The 9841-nt window shown below is 33.1% G+C and overlaps 1 pseudogene; it reads left to right on the forward strand.

The window, feature by feature from the left end:
• Positions 1–7311, forward strand: part of LOC138142455 (sorting nexin-4 pseudogene) — a 21170-nt pseudogene extending 13859 nt beyond the window's left edge.
• Positions 7312–9841: the final 2530 nt, after the last annotated feature.

Raw genomic sequence — 9841 nt, forward strand, 5'->3', positions numbered from 1 at the left:
AGAGACAGAGAGAGAGAGAGAGAGAGAGAGAGAGAGAGAGAGAGAATAGTATGCTTGCATCTGTTTTCAGATTCCATGTTTCTTTCTCTGGATGTGGATAACATTTTTCATCACTCATCTTTTGAAATTTTCTTAAATCATTATATTGCAGAGAAGAGTTAAGTCTATCAAAGTTAATCATCTCACAATGTTGCTCTACTGTGTACAATGTTCTCCTGTTTCTTCTCACTTCACTCAGCATCAGTTCATATAAGCCTTTCCAGGTTTTTCTGAAGTCCTCCTGCTCATCATTTCTTATGGCACAGTATTAACCTATTCCACGGATCCAGCACCCTTTTTCTTAGCCAGGACCAAGTAGTTTTAATGATTGTTTTTATATCTAGCAGGATTATGCCACCTACCCTTTCATTTCTTTTCATTATTTCTCTTGATATTCTGGACCTTTTGTTCCTCCAAATATATTTTGTGATTATTTTTCTAGCTCTACAAAATATTTTTGATAGTTTGATTGGCATGACAGTAAATAAGCGAGTTAATTAGGTAGAATTATAATTTTTATTATATTAGCTTGGCCTACACATGAGCAACTGAAATTTTCCAATTATTTAGATCACACTTTATTTGGGTGAAGTGTTTTGTAATTATGTATAGTTTCTGAGTTTGTCTCAGCAAATAGACTCCCTAATATTTCATGTTATCTGGAGTTAGTTTTAATACAATCATATTTGTTTTATTACAAAAATATAACCCTAATAGTGAGACATCTTTAAATGTATAGGAAATACTATTTATTTTTATTAGGTGGAAAAAAATTGCTGGTGTTTTTGGGTACTAAAATCTTCCCATACTTTACAAGTGTAAGTGCTTTCACTTTTTCTCTTAGCTCATCAGAAACTTTCTCAGATTCTCCACAGAATTTCCAACAATGAAGAATATCCTTATAGACAAAATCTTTTCCAGATGGCAGTTTCTCTATTAGCAGCAGGAAAGCAAGATTAACCACCCAGCCTGCCTCTGATCCAATACAAAGCGACTCTTGGAGAATATTGAAGTTGGATCATCCATTAGATTCACTCTGAGGGGCCATTAAGATATAATATATTGTCAGTTTAGCCAAATTATACTCCTAAACAAAACCCACCTCATTTTTCTTCTGTCTGTAGCTCCCCCTGTTGGCAATATCATGCTGTGTAAAAGCAAACAGATGGAATGCCTTAAAGAAACCAGGGGCAAGTAACTCATCATCGGCAAGGTCAAGTTCTCTTTTTATTTTTATCCAGATGCCGGGGACTTCCAGGACATTTTACTATTTTTCAAAACTGAAATACACAAGTAATAAATAAATTCAAAATGACTCATCTCATTTGGAAGCCAGGTATGAATTTATCAACTTTCATCATTTTTTAGATCATCTCTACATAAATTTTCATGAAACTGTACACAATATATTTCAGTATGCTAATGGGTAACTGTAGCTTAAAATATTGTACTGCCAATTTATTAATCTGAAACATAAATAATTGATAAATTCTTCAAAATTTAAAGAAAACCAATTAAAATATTTCTAGATTAAAGGTGGGGAACTGGCAGCCTAGAGGCCACATATGGTCTTCTACATCCTTTGGTATGGTCTTTACACTAAGTCCTAGTTTTACAGAACAAATCCTTATATTTAGGGGATTTGTTCTGTGAATTTTGAATACATTTAAAGGGTCATACTTGAGGACCTCAAGGGCCTGTGTGGCCTTGGGCAATCCCCTCCCCCTCCAGTTTAAATGAATCATTTTCCTCATCTTTCTACTGTTCTTTCTCTCAAGTTGATAAACATGAAATTAAATCGAGCCCATGATGAGTTTGGCACAGAATTAGGAAATAGAAGAATTCATGGTGTAGTCTCCCTAAAGTCCATAATCTGCCAACTAATCAATTATTCAAAGAAAAATAAACATTCCAACTTCTAAATATTAGTTGTTTTGACTCCAAATATATTATGGTTCCAATGTTAAAAGCTGAACATCATCACAATTTGAAATAACTTCAGGATACATTGTTGTTTATAATCCCACTTGGGAGAACATCACAGGATTGAGATGGCTTTTCATTGACAAATATGTTTTCTTGAAGCATTTTGAATACACTAGCAGAAAAGCTTCTGTTTTAATGATTTGGTTCTTTTTAGAGTTGGGTTATAAAACAACACAATTTCACATCTTAGCAGGATAGAATTATTCTAAAATACTGGAGAGTTTTGTTATCTTTGGAAACATGGTAGTGATGTTAATCCATTAAATGCTCTTTAAAGGTAGGGGATACTTCATTTCAGACTTTTTATATCAAGTGCAATTTCACAGTAGACAGGTAATATATATGGGTCTATCTCTATAGTTCCATCTCCATATCTTTACATACACCTTTCTATTTCTATGTCTAACTTTGAGTTAAATTCCTAGAAGCATTACAGACCATTCGTCCTCAAGAAGACCTTAGAGCCTGTCTGAATTTATCAGTTGAGAGATAAGGAAATGGAGGGCTAGAGAGGCCCTAGTTTACATTACCAAAAAGAGTCGCAATTTACAAATGTAAGTCTTCTGACTATATTTCCAGTCCTCTTTCCACTGTACCATGGTGGATCATTAAATGAAGTAATTTATATAACCTATCAGTTCAATGAGAAGTCAAATTCATTCACCTACCAGCCTTTTAATTAGCTTATCACCTAAATACCTTGATTCCTAACATAATATAGGCTGTGTTCCCCAGATTACAGGACTTTTTAAGAAACAATTAATTAATTATACATTGAACAAAAAATGATGCATGATTACATTAATGCATGTATATATTGAGTTTGAGGAAAAAGTACAATTTTTTAAATTATTTGAAAGAACATTGTACTAATAGTAAAGAGAACTGGCATAAGTGAGTATCTTGCTCTTAACATCAGTTTTATTGCCATGGACAAGTAACTGAAACATTCAGATTACCAGTGTTTTCATAGAAAAAATGGGCAAAATATTATTGGACCAAATATCCTCCACAATTGCTGAGGGGGAATACTTTGTAAATCATAATATGCAAAAAAATGAGTTGTTCTTCCAATTTAAATAAATGTTTTATTTGTTTCTATCACTCCTAATCCATTTTTCTTTGTGACTTTTGTTTTCTTTGTCTTTGCCAATCTTACCTCTACTTCACTAGTACTCAATGAATGATCATAGTTCCCCTTTGGGTTCTATCTAAACCAGACAGATTTGGGAATAAAAATAAAACATCGATTTTTTATTTGGAAAAAATGCAGTTGAAGGAGTAGGTTGGAATAATTCAGGGCTCAATGAGTTAATTGATATAAAATTTTTGAAAGTATGAGACCCACAAACCAGTCAATAAATTATTCATAGGAAAATCCCTTCCAAAGGACACAGTAGTCTTTCCTTCTCTAATGCAAGAGAGCATTTGGGAACCCTACACAATTTGGCTCCATTTGTTGTTGTTTTTCAGTTGTTCAGTAACGACCCCATGGACCATATGACACCAGACTCTTCTAACCTCCACTATTTTCCAAAGTCTCTCCAAGCTCATGTTTATTGTTTCCATGATATTATCTATCCATCTCATCTTCTGACATATTTTTATCTATTTGCTTCAATCTTTGCCAACATTAGGGTGTTTTCCAATGAGTGCTGTCTTCTTATTTTTTGAGGAAAAAATATTTAAACTTCACTATCAGTATCTGACCTCTCAGTGAATAGTCATAATTCATTTCTTTAAGTATTGACTTATTTGATCTCTTTCATGTCCAAGGGACTGTAAAAATCTTCTCCAATACCAACATTTGAAAGCATCAATTCTGAAGCATTCATTTTACTTACAGCACAACTCTCACAGTTATACATTGCTACTAGGGAAAAAAAATATATATGTAATATAATGTAATATAATGTAACATATATGTACATGTATATACATACACACACAAACACATAGTTCTGATTATAGAGACCTTTGTTGGAAATACAATATCTCTGATTTCTTAGTTTGCTGTACAAATTCGCCACAGTTCTCCTTCCAAGGAGCAAGTGTCTTTTAATTTCATTACTGGAGCTTCTATCTGCTGTAATCTTTGAGCCCAAGAATATAAAATCTGACACTGCTTCCATTTCCTCTCCCTCTGTTTTCCAGGAAGTGATCATACCAATACTCAAGATGTTAAGTTTTATTTTTGTTTGTATGTTAAACTTCAAGCCAGCTTTTACAATATCCTTTTTCATTCTCACAAGAGGTTTCTTAATTCTTCTTCACATTCTGCCATCAGAGTGGTATCATCTGCCTACTAAGATTCTTGATATTTCTCTTAGCATAATTCTGTCTCTAGATTTGTTCAGCCTAGAATTTTGCATGATGTACTTTGCATATAAGTTTAATAAATAAGGTGACAATATACAGCCTTGACATGTTCCTTTTCAAATCTTAACCCAACCACTTATTCAATGTTTAGTTTTAACTGTTGTTTTTGCCTGATTTAAAACTCCCATCTCCTCAAGGACTTGCCACATTTTGTTGTGATCCACACTGTCAAGGTCCTTAGCATAATCAGTGAAGAAAAAGTAGATGTTTTTTTTTTCTTTTTTTCTGGAACTCTTACTTTCTCCATAATTCAACAAATGATGGCAATTTGGTTTCTAGTTCCTTTACTTCTTCAAAAAAAGTCTCTTTTCCTGGTAATTCTCAATTCACATATTGCAGAATCTTAAGCATAACCTTGCCAATGTGTGAAATGAAAATAATTTTCAGTAATTTGAACATTATTTGGCACTGTACTTCTTTAAGATTAGAACTTAAACAGATATTTTTCAATTCAATGGCTACAGCTGAGTTTTCCAGTTTGGCTGGCATATTGAGTGCAGAACCTTAACATCACCTTTTAAGATTTTAAATAGCTCAGCCAGAATTACTGTGACCTCCACTAGTCTTACTATAAGCAATATTTCAATGCTTCTAAAAACCCTATTAACTTCATTCCCCAGGATGCCTGACTGCATTGGTAACCACACCATTGTGTTTGTCAGTGATGTTATTTATATCTTTCTCATATAGTTTATCTGTATTTTCTTTACACCACTTCTAACTCTCTTCTACTTCTTTGAAGTCCTTACCAGTTTTGTCTTTGATCAGGGCTATTGTTGCATTAAATGGTCCCTTGATATCTCTAATTTTCTTGAAGAGATCTCTTGTCTTTCCCATTCTATTGTTTTCTTCTATTTCTTTGCATTGCTCCTTTATGAAAACCTTCTTCTGTCTTTTTGCTGATCTCTGAAATTCTGCATTCATTTGAGCATATCTTTTCCTTTGTCCCTTGCCTTTTTATTTTACTTATTTCCTCAGCTATATATAAAGCCTCATAAGACAGCAATTTTTTTGCTCTTCTCTTTCTTTGGATTTTTTTTTTGCTACCTCCTATAGAGTATTGAAGACCTCTCTCCGTAGTTCTTCAGGCACTCCATCTACCAGATCTCATCCCTTGATCTGTTCATTACTTCTACTTGTAACTCATGAGACTTTTTCAGTATTAGGATACTTGATATATGTGTGTATGTATGTGTATATGTGTGTACATGTATACATAGACAGAAGACATAGTATCAGTTGAAAATGAAGGGATGATATCCAAAAAATAAAATTAAGAGGTGAGAGAGGAATATATTGGAAGAAGGGGAAAGGAAGAGAAAGAATAGGTTAAATTATCTCACATAAATGAGGCTAGAGAAAGCTATTGCAATGGAAGGAAAGAGTAAGGAGGTGAAAGGGAATGAGTCAACCTTACTCTCATTGGATTTGACTTAAGGAGGGAATAACATTCACAGTCAATTAGGTATCTTACCCTACAGGAAAGTAGGGGGAAATGGTATAAGAAGGTAATGATAGAAGGGAGGGCAGATTGGGGGAGAGGGTAGTCAGAAGCAAACACTTTTGAAAAGGGACAAGGTCAAAGGGGAATATAGAATAAATCATGGTGGGATAAGATGGAGGAGAAATATAGTTAGTCTTTCACAATATGACTACCATGGAACTGTTTTGCATAACTACCCATATATAACCTATATTGAATTGCTTGTTTTCTCAATGAGGTGTGGTGAGAATGGAAGAAAGGAGAGAATCTAGAACTCAAAGTTTTAAAATGTAAAAAAAATAATTGTTTCTATGTGCAACCAGGAAATAAGATATACAGGCAAAGGGGTTTAGAAAACCCTCTTGCCCTCCAGGAAAGTAAGGGGAAAAGGGGTAAGGAGGTAAGAGGGTATAGAAGAGAGGGCAGACTTGGGGATGTGGTAATCAGCATGGTTGTCATTTGGAGGTGGGGGTAGCGGAGAGATGGGGAGAAAATTGGGAACTTGAAATCTTGTGGAAATAAATTTTGAAAATGAAAATAAATAAAAAAATTTAAAAGTTATCCCACATTCTCTCCTTACTGAAGACAAAATTTACTATTTCTTTTTAACACAAGAAAATAACTGGAAGGAGACAGTGAATGAAACATGGTTCCAGCTAAAGGCATACTCCAGGCTAAAAGATCATAATGCAGCATTCAGAGTGAAAAAAACACAGACAGATTTACTGAGCGAAAACACTATGGTGTTAAACTACAGTCTATCATCTCACACCTCCTTTGCATCAGAAACACATTTGCAGACTGTCTCTATGGCATTTATAAAGTTCATGGAAGTTATGGAAGAGGTTTCAATGGATGCCACAGAATGTCATATGGAGTGCCATAGAAAAAGAAATGGGAAATGGACTACAGAGTGCAAGGCATCATATGGATATACATGGAGCCTCTAATTGATGTATTTTAGAAGAAGAGAAGCATTATGCAGATCAGCTAAAGGGATATCTTTCTATACAGAAGCAATAAGACTGGTTTGTACTAAACATGAACTAATATAGTATGACTTCAAGATGACTGCTCAGGAACTGACATCCAAAAAAGCAGCAATGTGAAAAACTCAAAGCAGGAACAATGAGGACATTCAAAAAAGGAATGGCTAGTAAGCTTTTCAGTCAAGAAACTCCAACGAAAAGTCAGAATAAATGTGCTAGGGAACAAAAAATGGAGGCAAACCACTAAAGTCTAAAAATTTGGAAGACAGAGAATTTGCGAAAGCTGCTTGGGCTGATAATGAATGTTCTAAAGAACAAAAGAACCATGATTTAAAGGAGGGTCTCATAAGCTATGTAGTTCTACAGATTAGTATGTGAAAAAAAAAAGGAATTCAAGTGTGAACCAATGCTAAGGAATGCTTCAGCAAGATGTAATCCTATAGAAAGGAATTGATCTTCAAAATCAAGTGCCCTAGAAGAGAACCAAAAGTCCATAGGGGAGACTTAAGTTACTACCTTTATCATTTAAGTAAATTCAATGATCTTTATGCTGAGTGTAGTTGTCACAACAGAACAAAAAGGAGATTTTTTTTTTATTGAAGACCAATATTGTAATTAAAAACTATGGTGATCACCCCAAGGTCATTTTGTATTATTTTAGAGGATTCTGAACTAAAAGTAAAACTGTTAGCTCATGTTTATATGTTCTTTCAGCCCATGTTTTCTCTATGTACATGTATAAAATGAGTGTTTTTACTTAGGATTATATTCTTGAGGTTTACCCAAAAAAGGTGGGCAAGTGGAAACTCACTAGAATGCTGTGGTCTTGATTTTTTTTCTTGCCTTATTGTTGAGCTATTTGTTTTGAGAAAAGCTCAGCAGAAACTTAGCATGAAATCTAAGCTATTCCACCCATACCTCCTCCATACACCTTGTGAATAATATATGCATACACCAGTCACTAGAAAATACCTTCAAATTTGTGCTTCACCAGAATTTTTATATTGGATAAAAATTTAATACTGCCAACAAAGAAGACAACTCTTTAAATGAGTCATGGAGTCCATGGTCATGACTTAGTAGAAAGTCATTTAATTGAATATTTTAAATATAATAAAAAATTTTCCAAATATTTTTCCCCAAACCTGCGTGATGAGCCTAACTTACCTTATGTCTTGACAGATGGTGTTTCAGGGTAAAAGATATAACATTTCAGTGTATAAGATCTATATTCTACCTTGTAGGTGGTATCTTTATTATTAACATCCTTCTTTTATATTGTTTAGCTGTAATTTTGTAAAGAAAAATTGAATTATATTGATTTTTTATTTGGTTTTCATGATACAGTATATTCAAATGCCATAAATTTTAATTTTTTGCTACCTTTGCAGAATCTTAATTGTGAACTTGCCTTTTTCTAATTATGTAAAAATAACAACAATCCACTACTACTTAGCATTTGACTTATTTACATGTTGAAATATATGTAAAATAATATAGAAATTGCCAGACTTAATAAAGGAAAAAAGCAATGTGCTAATTTTCATATAAAAAAACAAGAGGAAGAATAAGTAAATTAGAAATAAATATAGAAGAAAAATAGAAATAAAAATTATACATGGGAACCATGAAACTTAAATAAAAGAAAGCAAAACAGGAATGAAAGGAACAAAAAATAAGGCGAAAAAGATGAAAGAAATCAATTGCACAAGAAATGTGACCCTTGTCAGTTTATAAGTAGAAAAAAATGTTTCATTTCAGACAGAAGGAAATAAAGGCTTGATAGGATAAACCTGAATGACCCTACCTAGGACTTTTTAGTGAGCATTTTTAAAATAAAAAAGAAGCAAAAAAATTGATTTATAATACTTTTGAGAGGAATGCCTTTAATGATTCTCTAGTTCAATATATTGGAAAGAATAAATATTTAATGATTTCTCAGAGAATTTTCATGTAATTAAGTTGGCTTTCATGTTGATAATCTTTAGAAAATTAATCTTTATTACATAGCATCATTATTTCTTATGCTCTTGAATTTCTCATTTCATATTAAATAAAACGAAATCAAAGCATTTTATCTTTAAAAAGTTTAAATATGTAGACCTCCTCCTCTTTCTTGTTTCTTTCCTTGGTCCATCAAAAGGAGAAAATATAATATGAAAAACACAGATACTAGATTTAAATCTTGTGGTGAGTTATTTGAATCAATTTAAATTGATTAACATTTATTAGAAACCTGCTGTTTTTCAAGTGCTGCATTAGATATTTGAAAGGATAAAAAAGAGGCTGAAGACATAGTTCATGACTATGAAGAATTTGACCATTTCTTTGGGAAAAGGAGACCAAAGCAAACCAATAGAGAATGTATTTTTTAAGTACATGGTAAAGTCACGGAACACTCTGGTATGGTAAATTGAAGTTTAAGCTGTCTGAGAAGATTTTAAGTTAAAATTTACCATGGAGGTGAAGAAGAATTACATGGTAGGCATGGACAACACATTGCAAACAAAAAATTACCCAAGATTAGTGGAGTAAAGTATGGAATCTAAGAAATATACAAAAAAAGATAATAATCTGGCCACATAATGAGAACAAAGATAAAAATATCATATGCTCCATTTTTATCTCCCTGATGTCAAAATATAAGAAAAAGGTCCAGTCCCAGGAAACTGAGTGATAACCCAGGGAAAATTCAAAATTGAACGTAGACAAGAGTTGTATAGCATAGGCAAGCATGGATCTGAACCTCTGGAGGGAATAACTATGCCAATCAGCTCACAAATCAACTATAAGATTAAAGTTTCTGATAATGATTTAATTATCAAAATTGGGGCATTGCAAACTCTTGCTGAGTAAAGGCAGGCAGACCATATAAATGAATGATGACAGTATGTAACACAAAAACAGACTTTGCTGGAGGTAAAAGCTTAGAGGTGAGAAGTGATATGTATCACTATTTTATATC

This window comes from Petaurus breviceps, unplaced genomic scaffold (assembly GCF_028583685.1).
Source record: "Petaurus breviceps papuanus isolate PSGF00001 unplaced genomic scaffold, PetGlider_PUasm1.0 90579, whole genome shotgun sequence".
NCBI lineage: Eukaryota > Metazoa > Chordata > Mammalia > Diprotodontia > Petauridae > Petaurus > Petaurus breviceps.